The following is an 8,124-nucleotide window of genomic DNA, read 5'->3' as shown; positions in this document are numbered from 1 at the left end:
TTTCAGACGAAAGCGATCTCACTATGAGCAGCGTGCTGTGAGAAAAAAGGAAGGGGAAAATCAGTGCAATCATCGACATGGTAGTCATGGCGAAAAAAAGGTATTCCCCTCTTTCACTTTTTCCACCGTTACATCCCTAGTACACTCTGACTCTTCCTTTCTATTCAAGTTCATCTGTTGACTTGTTGTATTGCCGTGGTTGGATTTGATCCGTAGTACATCAAGTCAGAACATCTCAATTAAACATGTAAACCATTGAAGGCTTCGAAATTTGGATCGTTTAAAAGGCACTAGTAGACGCATCGAACCTTGAAGCAGAAATAGATCCACGCACAAGTGAAAATATTGACGATGATATCGTGTTGCCTTTGATGATTGCATGGTGTTCAAGAAACAACAAGGAATGATGAAGAGCAAACGATGGGGAGTGCAAGTAATGAATTTTGTTTTCGTGAATTGTGGAAACTAAATTTGATTCTTTTTGAATGGAAGCTGCTGATTTAGGATCCAAGCTAGACAAAGAAAAAGGATTTGAAGAAAAGAATTGAAAAAAGAATGTATAAATCCTCCAAGTGCAAATAATGACTAAAGCAATTTCAATATGAACAGCAGTGGAAAAGCAGTGTACGCTCTCTAAGCATGGATGAATTTGAAAATAACGGAGGATGTAAGAACACTGCAAAACAGCACATGTTATGTACATGTGGCCAGCCGACTCTGTCACTCAATTTACACTACAAACCATTAAAAGCACGTGATTTTATTCAGCTTTTTTAGGGTTTGCCGCGTGTAATTTTCAAGCTTATAAGGCAGGCTTTTAGGCTTTAGGCCTTTCTGTAATTCAAAGGAATGTTTAAGAAATGTTGTTGCAGGTCAAAACTACAAAATACATCAAGAATCAATACAATTATACTATTTTTTAAGTAATTGATTAGATGTGTATTTCTCTCAGTTTTAATGTGTTCCATCGTATTCAGTTGTTTAAGTGTCGAACATCTGTGTCGGCCAGGGGCCCCAAAAATGGCACCTACGCCCCGCTCACAAGTAAAATTGCTACTCAATCTCTGGTTAGGACATTTGATACAAGCTTCAATTAAGCCTCTAATTTCGTGTGATCGCTTAGGGCCTCCACTCGTCTTAATCCGCCACTGCTAACAATCACCCACAATCCAAAAGATGGCCTTTTGTGGACGATTATTTACGTTCTAAATTCGACTCGATGCGGTATTTCTGGGTGTTTCTAGGTAGGTTCTAGGCTCTCTAGGTATTTTCAATCCATGTAATATTCCTCTTGATTTTCAACGTTAACGGTTAATGGTCATCGCACAACTGGGTATCTTCTTCATCGTCAAACGCTGCTTCATTTTTTGTTGATGCCTGTCATGGAGAAAGAATCACCCTCTGCAATTTAAAAACTTTTTTTACATTGACAACAGCACTTTGTTGGGTATTTTACACTTACCTAGAGGCTGTAAATCAACTATTAGTAAGGGAAGATGTTCATCATCTTACCATGTTTGATTTTATGTTTTCTTGTAAGCATCGTGTGTCCGGTACAACATTTCACTATATTTTAACTGATTTGGGATATTTGATATGCTCTTTCAACAAAAGAATCGAGAAATGTAGCCCACGGTCAATTATTGCACGTTTTACAAATGTAAACTATTCGTAGGTGATCCAATGTTCTTCTCAAACCACAACACAATGGCGGCTCGATGTGGGGAAGAAATTTTTACTCACTCCAAAATCCGACCTCATCATGATTTCATCATGTGAGCGGCTGTTGCTTGATCATCTCATTAGAGCAATCATCGGCGATAGATCTGCTCACCATACAAACAAAATCATCTCGCCTCAGCGAGGGGAAAAAACAAGCTTGCTCAGATATGCAGGAGGAAACGATGATAGCCTCTCAGTATGGGTTGAAGCTGCTGTCATTGAGCTCGCCATAGTGAGGGCAGGCTGGATTGTCATTTGGGTCCAAAAGCGACAATCATTTGTGCATTAACAATCATTGCTTTTGCGATGACATAATTGCAAAAAGAGTAGAATGAATGTCATTTGACATTTTTTTGCTCGATACAAATCGCTGAAATGTGATGTCGGCTGTAGGTGTTTACATAAAATTGTAAAAATTTTATATTTTAACTTTCCCAGTGTAAGCTTTTAACATAGCATCGATTACATTAATTTTACAGATTGGTACATTTTTCAGGCATTACAAAACAATTTATTGACTGGAATTTGAAGGAACTTGGGTACAGAAATCCACGAAATGTTGCTTATAAAACTGCTTGGTAGTTTATTGGCTAAAACAAACAGCACCCACTTCCAAGATTCCCTGCCACCATGACCCCGTATAAAAAAAAAGAATACATGGAAGTGTTTTTCAAGGTTTTTCAACTTTGAATTTTTCACTCCTTTCTGATTTTTCTGATTTTATCTTTGAAATGTCTCAATGTGGTTTGTTAAAATATATGTGAGTTGTAATTGAATGTTAGCGTGAGTTTAAGCTTACATTTGCATTTTTTGGACTTGCCGGTTAAAAAAAATGTTCTAGGAGGGTTCGTTATATTTTTATTTTATGATGCCGATATTGAAAAAGATTTCCTACAGAATGAAATTCTTATGTAACAAAGGCCAATTCAATTAAAAAATGGTTTTATTTATTTTTTATTGTTATACTTATACTGTTATATTTTTTCATTATATTAAGTGTAACAATATTAAACCCCAATTAAAACCCCCTTAAAGTAATTAAATATCTTCCTTATTCCATTCATATAAATCAGGTAGAATTTTTTCAAGCAAGGGCTGGTTCAGCTTGATCAGTAAAATGTTTTCCAACGTATCATCGTTCATTGTGGTCCGTTTATCAGATAAAACCAAACCAAGTGCGCTAAAAGCACGCTCCACAGATACCTGGTTTGATGGTACTGACAAAAGTAATGTCGCTACTTCATATAGTTCAGGATGAGTGGATTTTCGCATTAACCAAAAATTCCAAACATCAAAATGCGAGTTTTGATGGGCTTCTGCGTCCAATGATATCAGCTGCCGTAGAATCTTGTTCGCGCTCGTTTGTATTTCTTCAGCATTTTGTTCTGGCAATGATCCTCCGTAAAGTTCAGTAAAATACAAATCAAAATCACTGGAGCTATTTAGTGTCCCATTCGGAGCATTAGATGGTGATGATGATGAAGATGGTTGAACCTTAGCTTTACATAGATGGATGCGTTCCGATGTAGAGATGATGAAGCTCTATAATTATACGTAAATATCATTTTAATATGGAAACAAAATTAATTTAAATATTGAGTTATTTGTGGTCATCTTGGATCCACGTCACACGTATCAACTTATTGCCTAACGCATAAGACAACTCGATTTGTACTGCTTTAATTTGTGTCACAAACATATTTTTTAAAGGCTAAGCTGGCAACATTAAGTAATTGTAATTAAAATGTTGTTTTATGTAATGTAGAATGTAGAAATTAGAATGAAGTCTGAAATATGTTACTCACGCGAATTTCTTCTTTTTCTTCTTGATTAAAAATTAAGAGTTCAAATAATTGAATCTTGGGTCAAGTAGAAGCGCGGCCTTAAAAACAATACTTTCTTTAAGATTTTTTAACCGATTTTTAAGGGCTTTTGTAAGCGGTTCAACGAAACGATTTCCTGGAATTGAACCGACTTTCAAAATGGTCTTCATCCAGGATAGATAAAAATCGTTCAGTGATGTATGTTTGGCTTGCATGGCTTTTGTTGAAATATAGACAGGCTCAAACGCCGCTACATATTCTTTTATAAAATCCCATTGTTCTGTTAAATCTGAAAAAAAATGAAATGTTGATGTATGGAAAAACTTTTGCGTTTATATAATAAATCTCACCTAATTCCGAATGCTGCTGACCCAGTTCGTTGAAGAACTCCTCCTGTTTAAAAAAATGGTTCAACATTTCGAAAATTCCTCCCCACCTGGTTTTTGAGTAGAGCGGTGGGAGAGATTCATTGTTAAAAACAGTCTTGTACATAATTTTCCGGCAGTTATTTGATACTGCAGTACATTTACGAATCTCTCCATCGAATGTCTTGACCACATCTACTACCGAAAGCTGCATGGTATGAACGGCACATCTTACAAGAGTGATATACTGGTAAAATTCTTTTTCAATGGCTTCTGTCAAATCTAAATAATGTTTCGGAAGTGAACAGTTTTCTTCGTCTTCAAGTGGGTTGAACATGACCTGGGCATCTGATTGAAGATGCTTAACGGCAGCGATCATGTTCGCACCATTATCACAGGTGACCGTGAAAATTTGTTCTAATAAAATTTCGTATTGAGAGAGTATTTCTAGGATCTTTGTTTTCAAAAAATTTCCGGTGTGTCTATTATTCAGCTCAACCATTCCTATTGAATTTAATTTAAACAAAGAGTTATTCATACTTCATCAATACTTTCACGATAGGTAAAACATGAAATTCGCTGCAAATCGCATGCGTGTTTTTAAAAAGATTAACTTGAGAATGAGGATTATTACCAATTGTATAAATGACGACATCCTTTTGTAGTTCACAATAATATTGGATGTTGATCCCCAATATGTGGCGTCCAAGACGAGTTGCGCAGTCAATTTTCAAGCATAAGAGTTTTCCTTTCAAAATTGTGGTAAGTTCCTGGCGAATTTTTCGAGCAGCAGCTCCAAGATGACAAACAATATTAGAACGGTTAAGGTTCATCTTCAACGCATCACAAATAGGTTTCAGGATCAACCCTAAGCCGTTCCATTCGACGCACATCATAGGTACGTTATGGCAACATATTAGCTTCATCATACCTTTAGAAACGACAATTTAGAGAGTGTTAAATATTTAAATAACATTTAGTTAATACTTATTGTTATTAATAAAGCTTGAGTAAATATTATTTGACGTAATCGCCACAGAAAAAAAAATTAAATATATTAAATACCTTCCAGGAGCTTTTGCCGGTCAATGGCTACCGGAACTTTGGAAACTTTCCTCTTCTTTATGGGGACTTCACCGTCCTCTTGCAGCAATCCTCGGGATTTTGCCAAATCTGGGTGCATCGATCGTATATGGCGTATAAAATTACCCGGCTCATATTTTTCATTCTTTTGCCTATATTTACAACCATTTACTTCGTCGATAGTACAAACGAAGTGTCCATTTTCGAAACCAACACAACCTTCTGCTATAATTTCACGGAGTTTCCGCTTTTCTCCTGATGTTTTTGACATTTTTATTTAAGAATATTAGAATTGGAATGTGTTTCTTTACTTCCTTGTTTCACTCAGAATAAGCTTGTTCTGTTCACTAACGCCACTGATTTTAGGACGACAAACGCAAAGCCAACTGCGTTCAACATGACCTAAGTTGCTTGTATCCCGGGAAAATCACAATCAAATGAATACTCCAAAAAAATATCATCGTGTCAAATGATATTTTTTTCCGTGATTGTCGAATGAATGCGTGGATCTAGAATGCGCTGCTTCAAAAAGTATCATTTTGTAAAATTTTGTGTCGACGACTATCACCGTTCGCAACACTGTTTGTGTGCGCGTCACCTGCAATAACGCACATCTGTACGTCATGGTAGTATACATTCCACCGCAGCTTAGCTCCGAGATATCGACTCTTCGCTCTCTACATGATTGTATCAGCGGCTTCACTCTCACATTGAAGCCTTCGGATCTGCTGTTTGTTATTGGCGATTTCAATCAGCCCAGCATAAGCTGGTCCACAGCTGATCCTTCGTCCTCGCCAGAATACTCATCAATCACGCACTATAGACCAACTGCGCGCTCACTGGCCCACAACACCTTTGTGGATGGATTTAAATTTAACGGATTAGTGCAACTTAAGCACATCAATAATTCGCACGGACGCATGCTTGATCTGCTCTACGCTAACAATGCTGCAGCTAAATTGTGTTCGCCTGTCTTTCCAAGTGTTGTTCCGCTTGTACCTCTTGACTCCTACCATCCGGCGTTTGACTTCAATATACGTATTAACTCGTCGACCCGACGCAATTCGACGACTCGACAAAACTCGACGACAACCGCATTTTATCGTTATAACTTTGCTAAAGCTGACTATGTGAAACTGAACGACATGATATCAATGTTTAACAATAGCTTCCATTGTTCCAATTTTATTTCACTTGACGAAGCAGTATGTTCATTCTCGTCCTTCATGCTGCAAGCCTTTGTTGTATGCGTCCCAGTTCAGCATCCTAAACCTAATCCACCTGGGCGGACCGCACACTCAAACGACTCAAACGTGTAAAAAGAGCTGCTTATCGTCACTACCAAACGCGCCGCTGCCAAAGATCTCGCTCGATCTACTTTGACACGCACTCTTTATACTGCAGCTATAACAGGTTTCGATATCGCAGATATTTGAGTAAAATTCAACGTAACCTCTGCAGATGGTCTGACTCGTTTTGGCGCTTCAACAACAGCAAAACAAAATCCACGCATATACCGAAATCTATTACGTACAAAGGAGCAACAAGTGCCAACACTAATGAAATGTGCAATCTCTTCGCGGATCGCTTCGCAGATTGCTTTTCACCGGCCATGAATGATACCGATACCATTGATGCTGCTCTCGTCAACACTCCGGCTGGAGCAATTAACATGAGCACTCCTTTCATCGACAGTGAGATCGTTTTATCTGCCCTAGCGCAACTAAAGCCTTTCTTCGCTCCTGGACCCGACGGAATTCCTTCTACCGTGCTGAAACGCTGTCAAACGACAGTAGCACCTATCCTTGCAAAATTGTTCAATGCATCGCTAGCCAATGGCTACTTTCCCAAAGCATGGAGGAAATCTTGGATGGTTCCTATTTACAAAAAGGGCGACAGGACAGATGCCATCAACTACCGGGGTATTACATCCTTGTGTGCCATTGCCAAGGTGTTCGAACTAGTGATATACAAAAATCTGCTACATGCATGCCGCAGCTACCTAAGTCCGTATCAACATGGATTCGTGCCAAAAAAGTCGACTACCACGAACCTGGTTGAATTTGTAACCTATTGCACTAGTCAAATTGATGCCGGAGCTCAAGTCGATGCAATTTATACAGATCTAAAAGCAGCATTCGACTCTCTTCCGCACGCAATTCTTCTCGCTAAACTCGATAAGCTAGGAGTTCCCAGCCCGCTCGTACAGTGGCTTAAGTCGTACCTAATTAATCGCACAAACATCGTGAAAATTGAAAAGCACATGTCCAAAGAAATAGTCAGCAGCTCGGGTGTGCCACAAGGAAGCAACATTGGCCCGCTTCTCTTCATATTGTTTATCAACGATGTTACCCTCGCTTTACCTCCCGACAGTATCAGCCTGTTTGCCGACGACGCAAAAATTTTTGCGCCTATTCACAACACAGGTGATTGTACATTCCTGCAAGACTGCATCGAAATTTTCTGTTCGTGGTGCAAGCGTAATGGACTGACTATCTGCATCGAGAAATGCTACTGTGTGTCTTTTAGTCGATGCAGGAGCCCAGTGACTGGGACCTACTTCATGGACGGCACTGCAGTTAATCGACAGAATCATGCCAAAGACCTGGGTGTTCTGCTTGACTCTAGTTTGAACTTTAAACAGCATATCGATGACGTTGTAGCCAGAGGAAATCAATTACTTGGCATGGTTATCCGGACAACTAATGAATTCCGCAACCCCATGTGCATCAAAGCTGTGTACAACTGTGTCGTTCGTTCGGTTCTGGAATATTCGTGCGTAGTCTGGAGCCCAACTACCGCTTCTTCAATTGCTCGACTTGAGGCGATTCAACGTAAACTCACGAGATATGCCCTACGCCTACTTCCCTGGCAGGATCGCAATAATCTTCCTCCGTATGCTGCGCTGTGCCGTCTTCTAGGCCTTGAACCTCTTTCGGTTAGAAGACGCAATGCACAGTGTTCTTTCATCGCTGGATTGCTAAATGGCTCTATCGACTCATCGCCTTTGTTGCATCGAGTCGATATCTATGCACCATCCCGAACACTTAGGTCTAGAGCAGGGGTCTCCAAACTACGGCCCGCGGGCCGCATGCGGCCCTCAAGCGCCTTTAATGCGGCCCGCGAGGACT

The 8,124-nt window shown here is 39.5% G+C and overlaps 1 pseudogene; it reads right to left on the bottom strand.

The window, feature by feature from the left end:
* Window positions 1-3,260: 3,260 nt before the first annotated feature.
* On the bottom strand, window positions 3,261-4,976 carry LOC125906595 (uncharacterized; annotated as a pseudogene).
* Window positions 4,977-8,124: the final 3,148 nt, after the last annotated feature.

Source organism: Anopheles coluzzii, chromosome 2 (assembly GCF_943734685.1).
Source record: "Anopheles coluzzii chromosome 2, AcolN3, whole genome shotgun sequence".
In the NCBI taxonomy this organism is placed as follows: domain Eukaryota; kingdom Metazoa; phylum Arthropoda; class Insecta; order Diptera; family Culicidae; genus Anopheles; species Anopheles coluzzii.
The sequence above is the reverse complement of the archived record's forward strand: the minus strand, read 5'-3'. Positions and strand labels throughout refer to the sequence as shown.